This window comes from Phoenix dactylifera, chromosome 1 (genome assembly GCF_051530095.1).
Source record: "Phoenix dactylifera cultivar Ajwa chromosome 1, Ajwa_hap1_PhDact_Kaust_v1.1, whole genome shotgun sequence".
NCBI classification, from domain to species: Eukaryota; Viridiplantae; Streptophyta; class Magnoliopsida; order Arecales; family Arecaceae; genus Phoenix; species Phoenix dactylifera.
In genome coordinates this window covers 36,707,071-36,732,592 of record NC_143190.1, presented here as the reverse complement: position 1 = coordinate 36,732,592, position 25,522 = coordinate 36,707,071, and the positions used below count along the sequence as shown (strand labels likewise).

At 49.0% G+C, this 25,522-nt stretch overlaps 1 pseudogene; it reads right to left on the bottom strand.

The window, feature by feature from the left end:
* On the bottom strand, positions 1–22,853 carry LOC103699029 (uncharacterized; annotated as a pseudogene).
* Positions 22,854–25,522: the final 2,669 nt, after the last annotated feature.

Below are 25,522 nucleotides of genomic sequence, written 5' to 3'. Positions count from 1 at the left end.
TTAGAATTCACAGTTATGTACTGTGCAGATACTAAATATTGAGTAGGCATAAACTGAAAGAAACAGCAGTTTTAATTTGGAACGCACCTCAGACTGGGATTCTGGATCCATTAGTGTTGCTTGCATTATGGCAATCTCTTCCTTGAGCTTTTTTATCTTCATTTGTTCTTCTGATTCTTTAGCTTTTGGCACTTGTTCCAATTTGAACTTTGCTTGTAGTAGAAATGGAAGAGATGCTCCGGGTTCCTCTATCTCAACATCTTCCAACAGCTCCTGATACCTCAGTGCCAATGTATCAAGTGGGCAAGCTTCTCCTAGTTCTGTTCTACTTGCCATGTTGATTTCTATGGGTGCCTCTGAGTTTTGGTTGCTTTGCTCTGCATGTTCCTCAGATGGATCCATTCCCACTTCTGCTCTCGTCTTGTCCACAGTTGCCCCATCCTCCTTGTCCAGAGGATCAGATGCCCAGGCTTCTCCAGTTTGTGCTCTCTGTTCTTCTTCATAATGTCCTGACGCCTCTGGATCTTGTCCGTTCTCTCCTTCGCACTTTCTAGATAGCTTGTCCTTTCTAATTTTACTAGCAAACTGGTGAAGCTTTGCCAGATTTTGCATGCTTGTCCTTACCACCATGCAACGATTTTTAAGGGCAGGCCAGTCTGAGGGTGAGGTATCATATAAATCTTGCAACTTTCGCTTCTTATGAGTAGTAGGCAGAGAGTGGTCTTTCTCTTCCTTATATTCTTCTTCTCCGCCACTGCATTCTTCAGAACTTTTTTTCCAAACGCCAAGAAACTATGTGGGCATACAACGCTTTTAACTGCATCAATACAACAAGATGTCAAGACATCATGTATTTCTTCCATCAAACTGAATATTGGAGTGTGACATCTGACTCGAAGAGCTGGGGAGGAACATAGAACGCGACATTCTTTGCATCAATTTCATATGTTTGCCATGCAGCTTCCCATGTCGAACCAGAATGCAGGATGCGGCCAGGCAAGTCGTGATTCAATCCAAACTGTATCGCCATGCGACGTGGAAGATACCGTTCGATACAATCCACTCCTACTAGCTCGGAAGCTCTCAAGCACTGAGCAAATGATCTCAATTCTTCATCATTATCTGCGCAGCCACGAATCCATTCACCATTCTCTTTATAAAACTACCTGCATAGGGTCGCCACTGAAACTCACTGGGCGACTCGAAAATGAATGAGAATTCCAATTCCATTTTTTTTTTGGTATCTCACACACAACGGGTGTGAGTACAGCCCAAAGAGTCAGACAATAAAAGACAATGCTGGGGAGCTGAACAGAAGCATGGTTTTTGACTCGAAAACGAATGAGAATTCCAATTTCTTACAGACATCGTTTCACCTTTTGGTTCTAGGCTCGCCATAATTCACAAAATTCTTGGTTCTTGGCCTGCAGTATATCAAAAGGAGCCCAGACAACTAAATTTGTTGCCTCTTGCCTGCACTTGCTGACGAGACAGCCCTTCACCATCTGCAAGTCCCTGTAGAGGCTTGCGAGAACCGCCGGCGCAAGGACGATCCTCGCGCCGCGTGCCAACCGAACGGCAATTGGGATCATCTGCAGAGAGACAGTCTTCTCAGGATGAGCAGGGAAGACAAACCTCGACAGCCAGAGCGACAAGAAGGCTACGTGCTCAAACTTGTCGCCCTCACCCTCTACAAAATGCCTCATCCAAGCACTCTGCTCGGGCTTCTTGCAGGTCTACCGGTAAAATTTCTTGTGCTCGCCCGCCAACCTCTGTTCAATCTCAGCAAGCTCGCCGTCCAATGTTCATGTTGCTGGAATTTGGACCCGGGGGCGACCGCTAGGTCAGGAAGGGGGAGCTTCGGAGAGAATCGGCGGAGATTGGTAGCGGTCCGTCGGCGTACGGCGTCCTCCGGCAGACCTGCAAGAAGCCGGTGGCCGGGGTTCCCGGCGCCGGCCCTCCGATGCTTAAGTCAGAGGGGGCAAGTGTGAAAATGGAGATGATAGTAGGGAGAGTCTGAGTTTTTCAGCTTCCCCCACTTTAAAATGGAGGAGTCCCCCTTTTATAGAGGGAGCTGGGTTACCTGTGATGTGACGGGGTGGATGGTCTGTCGTACAATCTGGTATGGAGTGGGAATTAATGCCCGATTGTGTGAGTCAACACTGTTACTGTTTGGAGATTAGGTCGAAGTCCTCAAGTCATCGTTGGATCGTGCCATCATCAGTAGCCAAGTAGGTTTGCCGTAAGAGGCTTGGTGTTCGTAGACGACGGAAGTCATACGCTTTAATTGTTGAGCGAACCGGAGATCGGGATGGGCAATGCGCTTTGATGGTTGAGTGAACCGGAGATCATCATGAGCCATGCTCATTTAATGGTTGAATACGCCGGAGGCCCGCAGTGGCCATGCGCATTAATGGTTTGACGACAGTAGCCGGATACGGCGAAGTTGAGTATCCGGAGTCAGATTTCTTTGAGGAGTTAGGCCGGAGTCGAATATTCGGACAAGGCATTTCGGAGCTCGACACCTGGTCGGGTGCCGAGCCGAACCAGTTGCCCAGTTGGGCGCCTTTAGCTCGAGCGTCGTGAGGACGGCGCCTTCTGGCCGGCGCCCCCTGGTCGGGCGCCTTCTGGTCGGCGCTCCCTGGTCGGGCGCCTTCGTTCCGGGACGACTTGGGTTTTCCCCCCAACCCTACCCCCCGACTTCCGAGCTCGAGCTGACCACAAGCTCGAGCGCGGGAAGTAGTTTTAGTTGGGTTAATGCGGGTTAGAAAAATTTTGAATTATCGCGCGCTTCGAGGCGCTTTTAATGGGCGGCGTCTCTTCTTTCCCGAAACGTTTCATCATTAGGGTACCTTTTCGTTTTTCAAAGCGTCCTCGCATCGTGGGCTCATGATGGGGCCACACGATCCGACGAGGCGCTTCTGTATTCGAAGCGTCAGCCCAAATTAAATGCGGCGCTCTGACTCTCGGGCCGACACGTGTCACGATCTAGACGAGGAGCGGCGTTCTGTCTCGCTGATCTGGGCTGTTGGAGGGGTTTATATATAAATCCCTCCTTGGCCATCTCCGATTTTCCTCCCATTATCTTCATTCTCTTCTGGTCTCCTTTTCAGTCCGAAGCGGCCGTTCCGCCATTACCTCCGGCGAACTTCCAAAGGTGTTTCCCTCTTTATTTGCTCGGAACTTTCTTCCCCCTTTTCTCTTCTTTCTTCTTTGTTTCCAATGGGTCTTGGTCCGAGTGAGTTCGGGTCCACCATAAGTGAGCTAGAGGTCGAGCTGGTCGAGGAATGGTTTTTTCCTCTGCGAGGGTTCCGTTTGGAACCCGCCGGGTTGGGGGACCGGGTGATGAACCCCCCTGTAGGCCGGATCGGAGTGTACTCGGAGGCACTCTGGGCCGGCCTATGATTTCCTCTCCATGGGTTTGTGAACGAGTTGCTCGGGGAGTACCAAATCGTCCCTGCGTAGCTCGCTCCGAACGCATGGAGGACAATCATCGGGTTCCTGTCCTTGTGTATGGCTTACGGGATCCCGACTTCCGTGAATGTCTTCCGGCGGCTCTTCGCGTTGAAGTCCAATCCGGAAGATGGAGAGTGGCTCTATATCGCCCTACAGGCGGGTCGGCCGCTTTTCCAGGGCGCTCCATCGTCCATTCATGATTGGAAGAAAAAGTTTTTCTTTTTGGGTTCCGAGCGGACGTGGGGGTTCGACCCTAGGTGGAGGCCGAACCGATTCAATACCGCCAACAAACTCCCTAGGCTTTCCACGCGCGAGCAGGGGATCCTCAACGCCGTTCGCGGCCTTGGGGATGGTATTCTTCTGAGCGGCCTCGTGAGCGAGGACGCTCTAATCAATGTCGGCTTGAGTTCAGCGCGTCCTCAGGGTAAGGGTAGTAATAAAAAGGTTTCCTTTCTTTTCCTTTCTTTTAGCATTCCGCAACTTATCCTGCTCGTCCTTGCAGACATCGCAAAAATGGTGACCAAGAGTGCGGCTTTGTATGCTCGGTTCCGAAAGAGGGCGGCCGAGCTCGCAGGAGAGCCGTCCGAGCCGAAGAAAAAGGCAAAGATCTTGGTCGACGGGGCTGCCGGGAAGGACGCTCCCCGGGTTGATCCCTCCGAAGCTGCTAGGAGGGGAGGTTCGAGCTCCGACCCCGGGAGTTCGGGGGGGACCGCTATGGCGCTCGCGTGCCCAGCGCCGATCTCGCAGATTTCTGGTCGACCTCCCGTCCGACCCGAGGGCCCGGCATCCGGGCCGGGCAGCAGCCAAGGGGCTGCGAGGCCGCCTTCGCCGGATGCGACAAGATCCGGCCCCCCCGACCTGCCGGAGAACGAGGGCCGACCAGAGAAGCAGTCCTACGTTGTGGAGTGGACAGTGTCCGAGGGCGACTCAGCCCTCGAGAATATTGAGACGGCGCGGCAACTTTTCCGCGTCGCCCTTCTTTTGGCCGACCAGGCGAAGATTCGGGCTATGAGCCTGAACCAATTTTTGGAGTCAACTCGCCTCTCTGCTGTTCGGGTAAGTTTTTCATTTACTGTTACTGGTTCCCTACGCTTTTAGCTTTGCTGCTCTAATTTTATTTTCGGTCCAATTTGTCTTGCTTATAGCACCTCCACGAGATCGAGACTTTGATCTCGATCCGTGCCGATTACAAGGAACGAGCTCGTCAGTGTTCATGGGCGCGGGAGGAGGCTGAGAAGAAGGCGGCGGAGGCCGAGAAGAAGGTAGCGGAGCTCGAGCTCCAGAAGAAGGAGCTCTTACTTAGGCTGGGGGCCACCAGGTCAGAACTGCGGGCCGCCGAGGCTCGCTCGGCCGAGGCGCGGTCCCTGCTCGCTATCCGGGAGCAGGGAATAAAGGACGCGGAGCTCAAGTCTGAGCAACTCCAAGCTCAACTTAGAGCCCGGGTGGAGGAGGCCCAGGAGCAGGTCCGGAGCGCCGTCCAACGCTTCCGCGAGTCGGAAGAGTTCCGCGACCTGCTCGAAGAGGAGGGCGTGAACGGGCTCACTCACGGCTTCAATGACTTCCGTAACCAATTACGGCGACTTCTGCCCGACTTCAACCTTGATCTGCTCCAACCGGGAGCGGGGGTTGAAGAGTCGGAGGCGGGTACTCTGGCGGTCGACGAGGCCGCCGAAGAGGCTGAGCTGGCTACCGAGGAGGGTCCAGTGGAAGCGCCCGAGGCAACCACCGAAGTTGCTGAAGACGGCCACGCGGAGACTTTGGCCGCGGAGGAACCAGCCATCCCCGGAGCCGCCAAAGACAATAGGGCTAAGCCTTAGGACCATTTTTTACATCTTTTATCATTTTTGTAAAGAGGGATGGCCTTCACATTGTTATAAGGCCAAGCCTCAATTTTGTACTTAGCCTTCGGGCTCTCTCTTAAATGAATATCCTTTTCTAAATTGTATGATTGGTCTAAGTTCCGATCCTCAGTGAATCTAAATTTCTTCAATCGAATCCACTTTAGGTTTTATGGACTTGGGCTCGGGTCCTAAGTTTCCGTCGCTCGGACCTTCGACCAGCGATGTTGCGGTATTTAGGTCCAAAAGAATATACTTAGGCTCATCAAGCCTTCTCGAGCTCGGCACAGAATTCTGCCAAGCCCTAGGACCAAAGGTCACTAACCCGACTCGAATTTTATTCGTACTCCGCGAGCTCGGACCTCAAGTTGCCGAGGCGGATTGTCGGACCTCTCCGACTTAAACAGGTCCGGTCCCCAAGCTCGGGACAGTTTCGCCGGGCTGCCGGTATAAACCAGGCTAGAGTTCGCCGTCGAGCAGTGCATGCGGGGCAGACGAGACCAGACGACGATTGGCCCGGCTAAGTACCTCGACGCTAGTCGGGACTTTATTCAGACGCTTAATCTGGGATGGAGTAAATGAAATAATGTAAATATTGATTAAAAGGTACCTCTTGTACCATCGGAGTTGAGCGTCTTACACCGAGGTCGGCAACTTCGCTCCTCGGCGAACTTTTGAGGACGCTCTTTTGCTCGGGGTCCGTTCCCTGGGGACGCCGGCACATTAGGAGAAATCAGTCGCCATCAGGGGTCGCTTACGAACAGGTATTGTCGGCCACGAACATCTTTTGTTGACCACGAGCATGTAATTGTCGACCATGAACATGTAATTGTCGATCACGAACATGTAATTGTCGACCACGAGCATTTCTTGTTGAACACGAACATGTATTTGTCGACCACGAACATGTAATTGTCGACCACGAGCATTTTTTGTCGACCACGAACATTTCTTGTTGACCACGAACATGTATTTGTTGACCACGAACATGTAATTGTCGACCACGAACGTTTTGTTGACCACGAACATTTTTTGTTGACCACGAACATGTATTTGTCGACCACGAACATGTAATTGTCGACCACGAACATGTAATTGTCGACCACGAACGTTTTGTTGACCACGAACATTTTTTGTTGACCACGAACATTTTTTGCCGATCACGAACATGTGTCCGGGGGCCGCGCAGGTACTACCCCGTCATCCCAAAGTCGAGGGAGCGCGAGCTCACTGTCGACTTATCGGGACATCCCGACCGTAGTCGAGGAAGCGCCACGGGGGGGGGGCCGCGAAGGCGCTACCCCGTCTTCCCGAAGTGCCGAGGGGTTTGGGAACGCGCTGTCGGCGCTTCGGGGCGTCCCGGCCTTGGCCGAGGTATTCAATGGAGATCGAGACCGAGCTCGACATCGGCGCTCCGAATTTTTCCCCAAGGCGCCCGGCTTCGCTCGGTTCTAGTTGCAGTGTCTGAGCAGGGTCGCATATACGAGCTGGCCGGGTCGTCTGGGAGTCATGAAACATTTAGACATCAGGAGAAATCCAGCATAATTAAACAATTGCAAATAAGCCATTATAGAAGGGTGAGATTTATGATTGAAACGGGGAGCCCCTTGGGAGTCCTATTGGTAGTACACCCGAAGGTTTTCGGAACTCCAGCTTCGTGAAATGGGGGTTCCGTCGAGGGATTCCAGCTTGTACGCCCCGAGTCGCTGGACGCGTGCGACCCGGTAGGGTCCCTCCCAGTTCGGAGCCAGCTTTCCTTGCTCGGTCGGCTAGGAGGCCTCAGCCCTTCTGAGGACGAGGTCCCCCGCTTTGAAGGATTTGACTCTAACTTTGGCGTTGTAATATTGCGCTGTCTTCTGCTGGTACCTCGCCATGCGAATCCGAGTGGCCTCCCTCGTCTCCTCGATTAGGTCCAGGTTATTTCTGAGCTGCGAGGAGCTGGAGCTGGCGTCGTAATGCTCTACCCTCGGAGAAGGGAGTCCGATCTCCACTGGGATGACGGCTTCCGTTCCATATGTCAAGTTGAAAGGAGTTTCGCAGGTGGGCACACGGAACGTGGTTCGATAAGCCCACAGGACGTTGTACAGGTCTTCGACCCACTGTCGCTTGGACTGGTCGAGCCTGGCTTTGAGCTCCTGTAAAATAGTATGATTCGTTACCTCGGTTTCTCCGTTTGTCTGAGGATGCGCGACCGAGGTGAAGCGGTGGTCGATACCAAGCTCGGAGCAGAACTCTCTGAAGCGAGCATTGTCAAACTGGCGACCATTGTCTGATATGAAAATGCGGGGGAGTCCGAATCTACAAATTATCGACTTCCAGATGAAGTTTCGCATCTTCTGCTCGGTGATCCGGGCGACTGGTTCGGCTTCCACCCACTTGGAAAAATAGTCGATGGAGACGACTAGGAATTTCCTTTGCCCGGTCGCCAGAGGAAATGGTCCCAAGATATCAATTCCCCATTGGGCGAATGGCCAGGGAAAGCTGATCGAGGTCAACAGGGCCAAGGGTCGGCGTTGGACATTGGCGTTCCTCTGGCATCGGTCACATCTCCGGACGAAGTCCATGGTGTCCTTCTGGAGTGTCGGCCAGTAGTATCCTTGGCGCAAAATCTTATGCGCCAATGCTCGTCCCCCCAGATGGTTTCCACAAATCCCTTCGTGGACTTTGCGCATTGCATAATCCGCCTCTGTCGGGCGGAGACATCTGAGGAGGGGAGAGGTAAAAGATCTCCGATAAAGCCTACCCTCGTACAATATGTACCGAGCGGCGGAACGCTTTACTCGGCGAGCCTCGCGTTCATCACTGGGGAGGACTTCATCCCGGAGATAGCTAATGAGCTCGTCCATCCAACTCGGCTCGACTTCAACGCAAAGGGCCTGCTCGGGCTCCTCCGTGCTGGGTTTTTGAAGATACTCCAGTGCCGCTGCTTTGGGAAGCTCGCTCATGCGAGAAGACGCCAACTTTGACAGTTGATCTTGTAATAATCCCAAAAAAAAAATTTTATATAAAGAAGGATAGAATAGTCCTTTAAAATTGATATAAGGGGTAAAATTGGAAGGAATCAAAAGATAATGGCATAGTTGTAGATGTGTTGAAGTGGCAAGGGTAAAATTGGAAGGAATCTAAAGTTGATGGCATAGCAGCAGATATGTTGAAGTGTTAGGGGCAAAATGGAAATTTAATAATATTAAACAAAGGGTGAATAGTGTTTTGATTTGACTTAAAAGGAGGGTTTTGAGTTGGTCTCAGACGGAATGAAACAGAGAGAGAGGGGGGAGTCTCAGGTGTGAAACAGAGGAAAGAAAGAAAGAAAAAGAGAAGAAGAAGAAGAAGAAGAGAGTAGAAGAGGATTCGAGGAGGAGAGGGATCTCGATTGCGCTCCCAGCAGAAGGGAAAAACATAGGTCTCCTTCCCTTCTACGCAAAGACCTCAATCCTCCGAAAAGAAAAAGGTAAATATCTATCCATACCTAGTATTTTAAAGAATTTATGCTATAGAAAGGGGTAGATGACAATTGTAGAGGGTGTTAAAAGAGGAAGAATCAGATTTCGACAATTTTTCCGGCACTACGAAAAAACCGTGTCGAAGTCCCAACTTCGGTGAATTATTTCGGGGGTCAATCGGCCTTCGATGGGGATGCATGTTACCATTCTAGAAACCCCTATGAGTGTAGAACATTGGGTATAAATTTCATAAAAATCGGAGTTCGGAAAGTGGATCAAAATTGGGATGAAGAGACCCACTATCGGTCCGGGTTACTGTTCATCCAAGATAAAAAAAGATGAAAAAGTGGTGTTGGATCGACTCAAAGTAAGCCGGAGTCGACTCAGGGCTGAGTGGGGTCGACTCGAGTCTAGTAGGGTCGACTCTCTCAGAAAATCCCAGAGAATGGGGATTTTCGGCTCTATGCTTGGGGTCGACTTAGGGTAAGCTGGGGTCGATCCAAGCGGGGGTCGACTCTCACAGTTGGGGTCAACCCAAGATTTAGTAAAACTTTAGATTAGAAGGGATTTGATCCTTTCGCACACCTTGACCCTATAGCATTAGTCCAAGGTATGTGTGGGATACTCTTGCATCATGATACATGTAAATTGATGATTTATTTAATAAGAATAAAGGGAAAAAGGAAAGGATTTAGAAAAAGGGAAAGTTGAATCAATTAAAGTTTCCTATATTTATGATCAGCACGTAGATTATGGCCCTTGATACAAGACTAAATATATTGTAAATGCATGTATCAGTTGGGCAAGAAGCTAGGGAACAAGAGGAGGAAATCCCCTACTGCCTACTGTAGATCTTTGGAAGCGTATCAGGGCTGTGCCAGATTGACAGGTGAGTGGGAGTCATGTACTTTGCACCATGAGCATTCTTAATTCATTTTCATGAATATCGCCAAGTGTGAATTGATTCCACTTATGCATATTGATTAATATTGTAGTAGATTCCTCTATAACCTTGTTTCCCCATGCTTGATTATTTGGTGCATGCATTTGAGGGAACATTGAGAGGAATTATAAGGGGTTGAAGAGTAATCAAATTGATTTCGAATTGTGAAATGATTTCTTTTGTAAATTGATTTCATTTCCTCTATTTCAAAGACTTGTAGAGCCTGTTCGGTGGTAGATTGAGTCGCATTGCACTCTCTTGACCCCTCACTCCCAACCCTGATGTTAGTTTATGATTGGGTCGTGGTTAAGTGAGTGGTAATCTTGATTATACTCTTTTATGAATAGTTAAATTGGTTCCGGATTGTGAAATGACTTCTTTTGTAATTGATTTCATTTCCTCTATTTCAAAGACTTGTAGAGCCTGTTTAGTGGTAGATTGAGTTGCATCGCACTCCCTTGACTTCTCACTCACAACCCTGATGTTAGTTATGATTGGGTCGTGGTCGAGTGAGTGGTAGTCTTGATTATACTCCTTTTTAGTAGAGTATTGGGAGGGTGCATTATGGCATTTATGCATGGCTTGGCAGTATCTACAGGACACCTATAGTCGATGGGGTTAGACATCGGCCTGTGTGCACATAGTAGCCTTCTGGGTGGGCGGAGCCCAGTCCCTTCCTAGGGGACGACACGGCCCTAGGCGTAGGATCGCCCGGTCCTACGACTTATATTCTGCTTGCCGCCGGGCATAGTAAGACCCCGCGAGGTGCAGTATGGCTCTCCGCGGACGTAGAATTCTCGCGAGGTGCCGTTTAGTATACAGATGTGAGATGTTTCTATGAATTTCTGTTCTGGATACTGGCCAGCATTTATATTATCGGTATGGTGTCTTATCCTGCATATGCATGTGACAGTAGGGAGTTGTTGTGGTTCGCATGGGGCGTAAGACCCACCTCCCGATAACTGTCTAGTGATGACTTCGCATATTGACACCCTGATTTACACATTTCAGTGTTATGATCTATTGAATATATTCATGATGTATCATTCATGTTTATGTGATTATACTATATATGCTCCAGATCAGTTGATTGGTGATATTGATGATTTACTCCATATTCTTTATGTTGAGCTCATGTTCATCTTACTATTGATCACCATTCATATGCTCTTGAGATTTCACCTCTAGCCATGATTATATTCTGTCTCATATGCATAGTACTCTCTACTCCACTCACTGAGTATTCATATACTCACTCCCCAGTTTGGTGTTTTTGATTGCAGGGCAGGTGTTGTATAGAGAGGAACAGGATTAGTGGTTGCTTGCTATCTGTGCCGCTCCATAGTATAGTATAATGTAGATAGAGGTTTATACCTTTTGGTGTATTATAAACCTTCTGTTATATATAGTGAATAGTTATAGTCATAGATCCTGTTGTGGATATGGGTTTGACCATGGATGTATATATCTATATGAGCAGATCAGTTATGTGCCTGTGATGATATATTGCGATATCTTGTCCATGTTTATTATGTGACAGGTTATGTGATTGCTGCTCTGACAGGTAGTGTTGTTGTATGTATTAAGATAATCCTGACAGGTCACTATAGGAAAGGTGATCATTTTGTGCATGCATCATGCCAAAATTTTCAAGAATTATTGATGATTGATAGGTAGTAGGGTTCTACATGGTGGCTGGTGGCCTTATGCCTACCCGCACCCGAGGACCGTCGCGGCGGCCCGCCGGAACGGGGCGGGGGTCGTGACAAAGCTTGGTATCAGAGCAAAGGTTAAGAAGAGTCCTGTCAAAGCAATAGGGTGAGTCAGGATTAAGTATAGGATTATACTATGGAGCATAAGATTTTTCTGTATGTTATTTTATGAGTCATTTACAATTCAGTAAAATATATTATGGCTCTGTGTAACGACTGCCCTTTCTTTTTGACTCTTTTAGAGACATATAAAGAATACTTCCAAGGAGAATGGAGCCAGATATAGCATTGGATGCAGGTTCCGCACATGTCGAGCCCCAAAGAGAAAAATCTCCTCCTGCTAATAGACGGAGGGTTGATGATCAAGGAGAGGTAGGAAGTAGAGATGCATTGATGGAACAGTTACTGGTGGAGAATCAGGCTCTGAGGGAGCAGATTGCTCGGGGAAAACCTCCTGCTCCGTCAGTAGTATCCATCCCACCTTCTGTACCTGTGCCGAGAAGTTTGGCCAGGCGGGCTCTAGATGATGAGGGGATTACTGTACAGGAATTTCTGAGGCTCAGAACCCCGGAGTTTAAGGGGAAAGAAGGTGAAGATCCTCAGAGATTCTTGGAGGAGACTGAAAAGATGATACGGAGACTGCCCTGTTCTGATGCAAGGGCTATAGAACTTGTAGGGCTTACAATGAAGGAAGATGCCTGGGACTGGTACCAGAGGCAAGTGGAGGATAAATTGTACAGTAGTAATCCTCCAACCTGGGAAGAGTTCAGGCAAGCAGTGATGGATGAGTTCCTGTCTCCGGTTGAGAGATAGAATCGGGCTCTTCAATTTGAGAGGCTGAAGCAGATGCCCGGAATGAGCGTATCTGAGTATGCTCGTGAATTCACTAGATTGGGGAAGTATGCTCCTTACATCATCCCCACTGAAGCTGCCAGGATAGAAAGATTGAGGCGGGGCCTGATTTTCCCGCTGTATAATGCAGTGCTGGCAGTAGAGGTCCCCACCTTGTCCAGGCTGATTGATAAAGCAAAACAGTGGGAGATCAGAAACAAAGAGGAAAGAGCTGAAAGAGAACAGAGAAAAATGAGTATGGGGAGAGGGCAAAGCAGTAGAGGTAGATCTGAGGGAGCAAGTCTCCCGGAGGGCCCGACGGAGCAGTCTGTACGCTCAGCTCCACCTGCCCCACGTAAGAGGAAGTGGAGGAGAAGAGGTCAGTCACAGGATGCTTCTCTACCATCAGCACCTCGTCCTTCAGTCACTATGGCCAGAACTGAATCCAAGTTCCAATCATGGCCAGTGTGTAACACATGTGGGAGGCAGCACCCTGGCAAATGCAGGATGGGTCAGAAAGTGTGCTACAGATGTGGACAGCCGGGTCATTTTGCCAGAGAATGCCCTCGGGGTGTCACCCAGCAGTTTGTACCTTTGGCATCCTATCCTTCTGTGCAGATGGACAGGCCTAGTAGTAGGGGGCCTGTAGGCAGAGGCAGAGGTCAGACACCAGCATCACAGCAGAGTGCTGGACCATCTCAGCCATCAGCTTCAGTAGGCAGAGGGCAAGGAAGGGTGTTCACGGTAAATCCACAAGAGACACAAGCATCGAATGCAGCGGTGACAGGTATGCTCCTCATTGATAAAATTAAAGCTAGAGTGTTGTTTGATTCTGGAGCTATCCATTCATTTGTGTCCCCTTATTTTGCTAAAAAGTTAGCTAAGGATAAGATATTGATGCATATTTCCTTAGCTATTAGCACACCTGTAGGGGATAGGATAGAAGTGAGATATGTGTATCCTACCTGTATGGTAGAGGTAGAAGGTAAGACACTCCCAGTCGATTTGATTGAGTTGGCAGTGTTAGACTTTGATGTCATATTGGGCATGGATTGGTTATCAGACAATCGTGCCACCATTAACTGCCAAGAAAAGAGTGTTATCTTCAGACCTTTAGATGGGGGTGAATTTGCATATCAAGGGGATAAGAGTAAGATCCCAGTGAATTTGGTATCTGCAGTGGAAGCAAAGAGGCTACTGAGAAAGGGGTGTCAAGGCTATCTAGCTTATGTGATGGACACCCAGGTAGAGTCTGTGGATCTGCAACAGATTCCAGTTGTTAGGGAGTATCCAGATGTATTTTCAGGGGAATTACCAGGATTGCCACCTGATAGAGAAATTGAGTTCAGTATTGAACTTCTCCCTGGTACAAACCCTATTTCAATTATTCCCTATCGTATGGCACCTACAGAGTTGAGAGAACTGAAGGTGCTGTTTGTAAAGAAGAAAGATGGAGGTTTAAGGTTATGTATTGGTTATCGAGGATTGACAAGGTAACAATAAAGAACAAATACCTTCTGTCCCGGATTGATGAATCTTGTAAGGTGTATACGGATCATAAAAGTTTAAAATACCTTTTTACCCAGAAGGAACTCAATATGAGACAGGGAAGATGATTGGAATTGATAAAAATTATGCCTTGTCTATATACTACTCCCCGGAAAAAGCTAATGTTGAGGTAGATACACCGAGTAGAAAAGCTTCTGGAAGTATTGCTGCTCTACTCACCTCTTGGAATGATCAGGTAATTTATTCTTTTAAATTCGAGGACGAATTTTATATAAGGGGGGGAGGATGTAATAACCCCAAAAATTTTTTTTAATGTAAAGAAGGATAGAATAGTCCTTTAAAAATGATATAAGGGGTAAAATTGGAAGGAATCAAAAGATAATGGCATAGTTGTAGATGTGTTGAAGTGGCAAGGATAAAATTGGAAGAAATCTAAAGTTAATGGCATAGCAGCAGATATGTTGAAGTATTAGGGGCAAAATGGAAATTTAATAATATTAAACAAAGGGTGAATAGTGTTTTGATTTGACTTAAAAGGAGGGTTTTGAGTTGGTCTCAGACGGAATGAAACAGAGAGAGAGGGGGGAGTCTCAGGCGTGAAACAGAGGAAAGAAAGAAAGAAAAAGAGAAGAAGAAGAAGAAGAAGAAGAAGAAAGAAGAAGAGGATTCGAGGAGGAGAGGGATCCCGGTTGCGCTCCCAGCAGAAGGGAAAAACGTAGGTCTTCTTCCCTTCTACGCAAAGACCTCAATCCTCCGAAAAGAAAAAGGTAAATATCTATCCATACCTAGTATTTTAAAGAATTTATGCTATAGAAAGGGGTAGATGACAATTGTAGAGGGTGTTAAAAGAGGAAGAATCGGATTTCGACAATTTTTCCGGCACTATGGAAAAACCGTGTCGAAGTCCCAACTTCGGTGAATTATTTCGGGGGTCAATCGGCCTCCGATAGGGATGCATGTTACCATTCTAGAAACCCCTATGAGTGTAGAACATTGGGTATAAATTTTATAAAAATCGGAGTTCGGAAAGTGGATCAAAATCGGGATGAAGAGACCCACTATCGGTCCGGGTTACTGTTCATCCAAGATAAAAAAAGATGAAAAAGTGGTGTTGGATCGACTCAAAGTAAGCCGGAGTCGACTCAGGGCTGAGTGGGGTCGACCCGAGTCTAGTAGGGTCGACTCTCTCAGAAAATCCCAGAGAATGGGGATTTTCGGCTCTATGCTTGGGGTCGACTTAGGGTAAGCTGGGGTCGATCCAAGCAGGGGTCGACTCTCAAAGTTGGGGTCAACCCAAGATTTAGTAAAACTTTGGATTAGAAGGGATTTGATCCTTTCGCACACCTTGACCCTATAGCATTAGTCCAAGGTATGTGTGGGATACTCTTGCATCATGATACATGTAAATTGATGATTTATTTAATAAGAATAAAGAGAAAAAGAAAAGGATTTAGAAAAAGGGAGAGTTGAATCAATTAAAGTTTCCTATATTTATGATCGGCACGTAGATTATGGCCCTTGATACAAGACTAAATGTATTGTAAATGCAAGTATCAGTTGGGCAAGAAGCTAGGGAACAAGAGGAGGAAATCTCCTACTGCCTACTGTAGATCTTTGGAAGCGTATCAGGGCTGTGCCAGATTGACAGGTGAGTGGGAGTCATGTACTTTGCACCATGAGCATTCTTAATTCATTTTCATGAATATCGCCAAGTGTGAATTGATTCCACTTATGCATATTGATTAATATTGTAGTAGATTCCTCTATAACCTTGTTTCCCCATGCTTGATTATTTGGTGCATGCATTTGAGGGAACATTGAGAGGAATTATAAGGGGTTGAAGAGTAATCAAATTAATTTCGAATTGTGAAATGATTTCTTTTGTAAATTGATTTCATTTCCTCTATTTCAAAGACTTGTAGAGCCTGTTCGGTAGTAGATTGAGTTGCATTGCACTCCCTTGACCCCTCACTCCCAACCCTGATGTTAGTTTATGATTGGGTCGTGGTTAAGTGAGTGGTAATCTTGATTATACTCTTTTATGAGTAGTTAAATTGGTTCCGGATTGTGAAATGACTTCTTTTGTAATTGATTTCATTTTCTCTATTTCAAAGACTTGTAGAGCCTGTTCAGTGGTAGATTGAGTTGCATCGCACTCCCTTGACTTCTCACTCACAACCCTGATGTTAGTTATGATTGGGTCGTGGTCGAGTGAGTGGTAGTCTTGATTATACTTCTTTTTAGTAGAGTATTGGGAGGGTGCATTATGGCATTTATGCATGGCTTGGCAGTATCTACAGGACACTATAGTCGATGGGGTTAGACATCGGCCTGTGTGCACATAGTAGCCTTCTGGGTGGGCGGAGCCCAGTCCCTTCCTAGGGGGCGACACGGCCCTAGGCGTAGAATCGCCCGGTCCTACGACTTATATTCTGCTTGCCGCCGGGCATAGTAAGACCCCGCGAGGTGCAGTATGGCTCTCCACGGACGTAGAATTCCCGCGAGGTGCCGTTTAGTATACAGATGTGAGATGTTTCTATAGATTTCTGTTCTGGATACCGGCCAGCATTTATATTATCGGTATGGTGTCTTATCCTACATATGCATGTGACAGTAGGGAGTTGTTGTGGTTCGCCTGGGGCGTAAGACCCACCTCCCGATAACTGTCTAGTGATGACTTCGCATATTGACACCCTGATTTACACATTTCAGTGTTATGATCTGTTGAATATATTCATGATGTATCATTCATGTTTATGTGATTATACTATATATGCTCCAGATCAGTTGATTGGTGATATTGATGATTTACTCCATATTCTTTATGTTGAGCTCATGTTCATCTTACTATTGATCACCATTCATATGCTCTTGAGATTTCACCTCTAGCCATGATTATATTATGTCTCATATGCATAGTACTCTCTACTCCACTCACTGAGTATTCATATACTCACTTCCCAGTTTGGTGTTTTTGATTGCAGGGCAGGTGTTGTATAGAGAGGAACAGGATTAGTGGTTGCTTGCTATCTGTGCCGCTCCATAGTATAGTATAATGTAGATAGAGGTTTATACCTTTTGGTGTATTATAAACCTTCTGTTGTATATAGTGAATAGTTATAGTCATAGATCCTGTTGTGGATATGGGTTTGACCATGGATGGATTGGGAAGCAGGTATATATATATCTATATGAGCAGATCAGTTGTGTGCCTGTGATGATATATTGCGATATCTTGTCCAGGTTTATTATGTGACAGGTTATATGATTGCTGCTCTGACAGGTAGTGTTGTTGTATGTATTAAGATAATCCTGACAGGTCACTATAGAAAAGGTGATCATTTTGTACATGCATCATGCCAAAATTTTCAAGAATTATTGATGATTGATAGGTAGTAGGGTTCTACGTGGTGGCTGGTGGCCTTATGCCTACCCGCACCCTAGGACCGTCGCGGCGGCCCGCCGGAACGGGGCGGGGGTCGTGACAGATCTGCTCTAAGATTCTCCGACCTGGCGACGTGTTGGATGTGGAAGGAGCTCAGAGTCGATGTGAGACTCCGCACCCTCCGGAGATACTCCTGCATTGTTGGGTCTCTGGCTTCAAAGTCGCCCAAGATTTGGTTCACGACCAGCTGAGAGTCGCTGAAGACTCTTAGGTCCTTCACTCCTAGCTCCCTGGCCAACTTGAGCCCGGTGATAAGTGCTTCGTATTCCGCCGCATTGTTAGAGGCGGGGAACTCGAGGCGTAGAGCCTGCTCGGCAACCTCTCCATCTGGACTGCTGAGAATGAGACCTGCTCCACTACCCCCCGAGTTTGAGGAACCATCGACGTGTAGTGTCCACGTCGACCCCGGGATCTGCTCCTCTGATGCGGGTTCGGGCTCGACCTCGTCTGGCACAGTGCACTCGACTATAAAATCGGCGAGCGCCTGTGCCTTAATCGCCGGTCTAGGTCGGTACTCAAGGTCGAACTCTCCGAGCTCAACGGCCCACTTCGTAGTTCGACCCGCATGGTCTGATCGTTGCAGGGTCTGCTTCATCGGCTGGTCGGTGAGTACGGCCACTGTGTGGGCTTGGAAGTAAGGCCGGAGCCTTCGAGCCGAGACGACCAGGGCAAAGATGGTCTTTTCCAGCTTGGAGTATCGGGTCTCAGCATCCTTTAGGACCCGGCTAGTGTAGTATACCGGTTTCTGAAGCTTATTCTCCTCCCGAACCAGGACCGAGCTCACTGCGACTGGGGAGACAGCCAAGTACAGGTAAAGGAGCTCGCCCTGCTGAGGCTTCGTGAGCAAAGGAGGGGAAGCAAGAAGGCGCTTGAGCTCTTTAAAAGCTTGCTGGCACTCCGCCGACCACAAGAAGTTCTTTGGCCGCTTGAGAGTCGTGAAGAACGGAAGGCAGCGCTCGGCTGACCGGGAGACAAATCTTCCGAGAGCTGCAACCCGTCCCGTAAGCCGCTGTACCTCTTTAACTGTTCTCGGGGGTACCATCTCTTGGAGCACTCGGATCTTCTCAGGGTTGGCTTCGATTCTCCGTTGGGTAATCACGAAACCAAGGAACTTGGCTGAAGTCACTCCGAATGCGCATTTCGCGGGGTTAAGTTTCATCTGGTACCTCCAAAGCGTGGCGAATGCTTCGTCGAGGTCAGCCACATGGTCCTTCGCCGTTCGACTCTTCACCAACATGTCGTCGACGTAGACCTCCATATTTCGGCCTATTTGGTCTTTGAAGATTCGGCTGACCAGCCTTTGATAAGTTGCTCCAGCGTTCTTCAGACCAAAGGGCATCACATTGTAGCAATAGGTGCCCCCGTCAGTGATGAAGGCCGTCTTCTCTTCATCTTCTGGCGCCATCCGGATCTGGTTGTATCCGGAGAAGGCATCCATAAATGCCAACAGCTCGTGTCCCGAGGTGGAGTCCACGAGCTGGTCGATGCTGGGGAGTGGGAAGCTGTCCTTTGGGCAGGCCTTGTTTAGGTCGGTGTAGTCCACGCACATACGCCATTTCCCGCTAGCCTTTTTGACTAGGACCACATTGGCGAGTCACTCCGGATAAGATATCTCCCGGATGAAGCCGACCTTGAGGAGTTTATCGACTTCCTCGGCTGCTGCTCGTTGTCGCTCGGGGGCAGCACCTCGCTTCTTTTGTCGCACAGGCTTACAGGTTGGCTTCACTTGGAGTCGGTGGACCGTGACCTCCGGATCTATCCCCGGTATATCCGCAGGCGACCAGGCGAAGACGTCCATGTTGTTTCGCAGGAAGCTGATGAGGCGATCTCTCTCACGATCATCGAGGCCGGAGCCGATCTGCATGGTTAGCTCGGGAAAATTTTCGCGTAAAGGAATTTGAAGGAGCAGCTCACCAGGCTCTACCCGATTCTTCTGAGGGCCGACCCGTGCCTCCAAAGTTTCAGCTGAGGGATGGTCATCTGATGTCGGAGTCGACACTTTGGCCGGTTGCTTTGCTTCGCGGGTTGTCATATAGCATTGCCTTGCTACCGCCTGGTCCCCACGGACCTCGCCAACTCCTTGGCTGGTGGGGAACCGCATGAGTAGGTGGCGGGTCGAGACCATGGCTCGAAGGGCGTTGAGTCCTGGTGGTCCGAAGATGGCATTATAGGCCGAGGGCAGACGCACTACGAGAAAATCCACCCTCACGGTACTTTCTCGGGGGGCGAGTCTGACCGTGACCAGGAGATCGACCTCGCCCTCCACAGGGACCGAGTCTCCAGTAAATCCGACCAGCAGGGCGTTTATCTTCCGCAGTTGCTTTTCTGTCATCCCCATTCTAGAATAGGCGTCAAAGTACAAAATATTCGCCGAGCTTCCATTATCAATTAAGATGTGTTTTACATCAAATCTGTTCACAATCATAGAGACGACCACAGCGTCGTCATGGGAGTTTCAACTCCCTCCAAGTCCTCATCCGAGAATGAGATGGTTTCGGAGGCACGCAGGCGCTTCGTGGTGGCTCCTTTCTCTGTAGCTCCGCCTCGGATGGTGTTGATGGTGCCGGCGATGGGCCTGTTGGCATTTGGATCTTCGGGCTGTGCGGTATTCTCCACTGGCCTTTTCTCTTCACGCCGGTTCCGTACGAACCGGTCGAGCACTCCTCGGCGGATAAGTGCCTCAATTTCGTCCCGGAGCTGGAAGCAGTCCTCCGTATCATGGCCGTGGTCCCGGTGGAAACGGCAATACTTCCGGGGGTTGCGCCAAGCTCCGGGGTCCCGCCTTGGAGGCGGAGGCTGGAAATAATCCCGGCCCTCGATCTCCATGAAAATCTCAGTTCGAGGAGCGGTGAGGGGAGTGTAGTTTTCGTACCTCTCGTTGGGCGTGCGGAGCCGCGGTGGTGATCTCGTGCGAGGCGGGGACCTTGGTCGAGGCGGTCCCCGTAGCCGGGGTGGACTCTTCAGATGGAGTGGGTTCTTGGCTCGGCGCGGAGACGGGCTTCTGAGATGGCCACGCTCCTCACGACCCCTTTTCTGCTTTTTGGAGGTCTGCTCAGCTCCGCTCCGTCTAGAAGCAACGGCTTCCTCAGCTTTCGCGTACTTCCGCGCCCGGACTAACATCTCGGTGAGGTCGGCTGGGAAATTCTTCTCAATGGAGAAGAGAAACCTGTAAGACCGGGCTCCAATCTTAAGTGCCGACATGGCTATTGACTGGTCCAGGTCGCGGACCTCCCAGGTTGCAGAGTGAAGCGGTCCAAATATTGCCTGAGCGACTCTCCCTCCCTTTGCTTTATGTCGAGGAGGGAGTCTGAAGTCCGTCGCTGGGGTCGGCTGGCAGCGAAGTTTGTGACGAACTGCCTGCCGAGCTGCTTGAAAGAAGAGACTGTGGTGGGTTTCAGCCCGGCGAACCAAAGCCGAGCTGCCCCTCGAAGCGTCGCCGGGAAGGCCTTGCAGAGCATGGCCTCCGAGGATCCCTGCAGCGCCATCAAGGCCCGGTAACTCTCCAGGTGATCGAGGGGGTCGGTTGTGCCGTTGTAGGGCTCCACCTGGGGCATCTTGAACCTCGGCGGGACCGGCTCGTCCTCGATTTGTTGGAAAAAGGGGGACTTCGTGGTAAACTCGAAGTCGCCATCGCGTCCCGCCCTCCTGCCATGGAGCGCCTCGATCTGGCGCTCCAGCTTCTCGACCTTCTTGTCGAGCTCGTCGCTCTGGGGGATCGCCACGGTGGTCCGCTCGGGCGCTGGTCGCCCTGGGACTGACTCGGCCTCTGACGGTTGCGGCCAGTCGCCAGGACCCCTCACCGGGGGTCCTCTCCAGGAGGATGCTTGAGCGTGGAGACTTTGGCCTTGGGGGGCGGGTCCACTTAAGGGAGGTACCGGCTGAACCGGAGCCTGAGGTAATGGTTGCAGGCCTTGGACAGCATCAACCAAGGCCTGGACCTGCTGCACTAGGGCATCAAACTGCTCTGGCCGAACTTGGGGAGTCAAATCGGCCGGAGGTGGAGAGTTCTGGACAGAATGTCCGGGGCTAGGTGGAGGACGTCGGGAGGCGTTAGAAGCTCCCTTGCTTCTCAGCTTCATGGCCGCGACTCGGGCCCTTCCTCTAGCGCCAACTGTTGCTGGAATTTGGACCCGGGGGCGACCGCTAGGCCAGGAAGGGGGAGCTTCGGGGAGAATCGGCGGAGATTGGTGGCGGTCCGTCGGCGTACGGCGTCCTCCGGCAGACCTGCAAGAAGCCGGTGGCCGGGGTTCCCGGCGCCGGCCCTCCGATGCTTAAGTGAGAGGGGGCAAGTGTGAAAATGGAGATAATAGTAGGGAGAGTCTGAGTTTTTCAGCTTCCCCCCCTTTAAAATGGAGGAGTCCCCTTTTTATAGAGGGAGCTGGGTTACCTGTAATGTGACGGGGTGGATGGCCTGTCGTACAATATGGTATGGAGTGAGAATTAATGCCCGATTGTGTGAGTCAACACTGTTACTGTTTGGAGATTAGGTCGAAGTCCTCAAGTCATCGTTGGATCGTGCCATCATCAGTAGCCAAGTAGGTTTGCCGTAAGAGGCTTGGTGTTCGTAGACGACGGAAGTCATACGCTTTAATTGTTGAGTGAACCGGAGATCGGGAGAGGCCATGCGCTTTGATGGTTGAGTGAACCGGAGATCATCATGAGCCATGCTCATTTAATGGTTGAGTGCGCCGGAGGCCCGCAGTGGCCATGCGCATTAATGGTTTGACGACAGTAGCCGGATACAGCGAAGTTGAGTATCCGGAGTCAGATTTCTTTGAGGAGTTAGGCCGGAGTCGAATATTCGGACAAGGCATTTCGGAGCTCGACACCTGATCGGGTGCCGAGCCGAGCCAGTTGCCCAGTTGGGCGCCTTTAGCTCGAGCGTCGTGAGGACGGCGCCTTCTGGCCGGCGCTCCCTGGTCGAGCGCCTTCTGGTCGGCGCTCTCTGGTCGGGCGCTTTCGTTCCGGGACGACTTGGATTTTCCTCCCAACAGTTTCCCTCACCGGCTCGCCGGTCACCGGGAATCCTTCGAGAACCATCACATCTTCTAACGTGATGGTGGCCTCCCCCCATGGAAAGAGGGAGGAACTGGTCTCCTCGCACCAGTAGGCCGCGATCCCCAAAACTGTCGACGCGTCCCTCCGAATTTTGTAAACAGAGGCCTTGATTGCCTCAAAAATCCCGGCTTTCTTCTACGAATCGCCATAAATGGGCTCCAGCTTGTGGACCCACTCCTCCCACTTCCTCAGTTGGGACCGCCACCCTATGAAGAGGACCTCTGTAGCCTCGACAGCGGCAAAGGAGGCGGCTTTGTGCCGCGAAGGCACGAAGAGAGCACCGACGGAGCCCCCGGTTGGGTTGATGAACCAGCCCATTCTTCTCACGGAATCTCCTGGCTCCGCTGCTGCCACCATATCTTCCTCTCTTTCTTCCACCAGAAGCAACATTTTTTTCCTCTCCTTCCATTGTTGCTGCCCCTGTGTCTGAACAGGTTATCCGAAGAGGAGAAAACTGGTCCGATGGGTATAAGGGAAAAGAATGGAAGGGAGAAGACGAAAGAGGAGATGGAGAGGCGACGAAGAGGGAGAGGAAGGGTTTTGTGGAAGCGTTCAGAAAAGTTTGCTTTTTTTTCCTACTGTATCCGGCCGCTGGCGGAGGGGTCTGGTGTTCCGCATGACCCGGGAGGTTTTGCCGATTTGTCCCATATAGAGGGCACAGGAGGCCAGCACTCGAATTTGGGTGGAAGGTAGACTTATTGGGTGTTTGGTGTGAGATGGCCAGATGGGGTGAGACTTGAGAACCACCTCATTCATTCATGGGTCAGCACTAGGGACGTTATTAAATTTATTATCAATCTATCAACAAAGTATCCTGAAATAAATAGCTGAAGTTAGGTTGGAAGTGGGTTTGATGGGCCGGGCTGAGCCCCAACATGAGCCGGCGTTAATTTTTTAGGCTTCAAGCTGGGCTTGGGCCTAAAAATTTTTATATAATTCAGGCCTGAGCCCAACTCGATCTCAAGTCTGGCCCAATCCGAATCCAATTGGGCCAGCCCGAATTATCCATTTGGGCCAAAAATTGATTTGGCCTGAATCTAATTGAAGTTTAATATTTTATAATATTACTTTATAAATAAATGAGCTAATTAAAAATTGAGTTTTCTCTTATAGCACAAGTAAATGATACATGATACATTATTCTCAACTAAATCCACTTTAATTTGTCATTTGCTTTCTAATTATTATCTCTAAATAACAACATGCAAAAACAAATTGATTCGGGCTTGAATTCGAGCATGAATTCAAGTTCTATTTCGGGCTTTGTTCGGGCTCGAGCTCGGGTATGTCCTTGACCCGGCTCGACCCATTTCAGACCTCTCTGAATAAGTCCAAATTTGATTTGAACTCTTTCGAGTCTGGCCCGAAGTCGGCTTGGCCCGATGGCCCTCAGGCCGGCCCAAGCACATCTCCAGCCCTAACTATTCACCAATAAACTCTAGGAAACTTAGAACCATGTCAATAATTTGAGTACTATTTAACAATTAGGTCTATTGATTAAATTTGACATAGTAGGTCACCATATTGATATCTGAAATCTTGCATATATTGGAAACATATGGCTAAGTCCATCAAGGATCCACTTAATAAATTTAGGAAAACTTAGAACAGTCCTTCATTTGGTTGCTATTTAACAATTAGATCTGTTTGCTAAATTTGAAAGAAGGTTGTTGTAGTATAGTGGTGAGTATTCCTGCTTGTCACTAAATTTGAAAAAGAAAAAAAGGCAAAATTGACGTCCAACATTTTATTTTAGAATTTAAATAAAAAGTTAGATTATTTTCTATTATTAAAAAGGAAACTCACAAGCAATGCACGAGACTCTAATCAAAATATTGTCCATTTCCAAGGTACATGGATTGCTTATTAACTTGTCTATTTTGCGCCATGCTCTAAATGCGCGTGATCTTATAAATACAACACTTTTTTTCTCACTCAAAAAGAGCCTCTTGAATCCTTTCTCTCTCACACACACACCGTTGAATCCCCTTCACCCTATTCTTTCTTTTTTTTAATCTACACAAGTAAAGCACTAGTCTTGGAACTTGTTGCCCAGATAGACAACCCAAGAGGGGGGGGTGAATTGGGTTTTTAAATTAACTTAGCTAATTAAAACTTTGTGGATGATTAACGAAATACTATAGCCAGTTATTTAATTAAAGCTAAGTGCTGTGAGTAATGTGTGGGGAAGAAGATGAGAGACAATGCACTACAAACACAAAGTTTTATAGTGGTTCGGAGCTAACCCTTGCTCCTACGTCCACTCCCCAAGTCTCACTTGGGAATTTCACTATAACCCCCTTGGATTACAGCCGGTTGTTTTGCAAGCTCACAACCGAACTTGTTGTTTTACGAGCTCACAACGAACTCGGTCGGTTTTCCCAGGCTCACCGACTAGAACCAACCGATTGTTTTCACGGGCTCACAATCCAACCCAGTTGGTTTTCCCAAAGGCTCACCAACCACAACCTTACAATGATTGTTTTCCGGGTTCACAATCAACCCGGTTGGTTTTTCCCAAAGGCTCACCAACCACAACCTTACTCCCCTTGATTCAATCCCCCGATTGAATCAAGTAAATACACGAGATAGAAGAAAACAGAAAATAGCTTCTCAAAAAGCAGATTTAAAACAATATAATCGTAAAGGAGTTAGAAGCCCTCAAACGCTTTTAAGATGGTGAAGAGGTGTGGCTTCTGGAACTCCGGTCTCCTCTTGAAAGAGTGATCGACTTGAAAGCAGGAGGAGGAAGCTTTGAATGCTGGGAAGATGTTGGTGGAGCAGTAAATGCAGATCTTCCCTTTTTCTCATTGAAGAGCACTTAGAGAGCTTGAAGACTTGAATGCTAGGAGTGGAATTTTTGTTCTCTCCCTTGCTACAGTCTTCTGTGGCTATTTAAGTCAACCCCCACGGAAACTAGCCATTACTCTGCTTTTTCTGGCCGTTCTGCACACTCTGCGCAGCCTGACAATGTGACCGTTGGTGGGTTGGAGTCGACTCGCGCGATCAGGAGTCGACTCGGCTGTAGCAGGAGTCGACTCGAGCTTTTCCGGAGTCGACTCGGCAACTGTTCCCAGTTTGAATTAAAGTTGCCGTCTTGACTGGGAGTCGACTCGTCTTGACCCGGAGTCGACTCGCCAACTTCTGGCGCTGACCTGGCAATTTTGGAGTCGGCTCATCCTCTGTAGTCCGTGGATCCAAATTTGAATTTTGTCCACTCGAGTCGACTCGACTGTCCTGGGAGTCGACTCGAATCTCAGAGCCCGAACTCCCGATTCTCTGTCTTT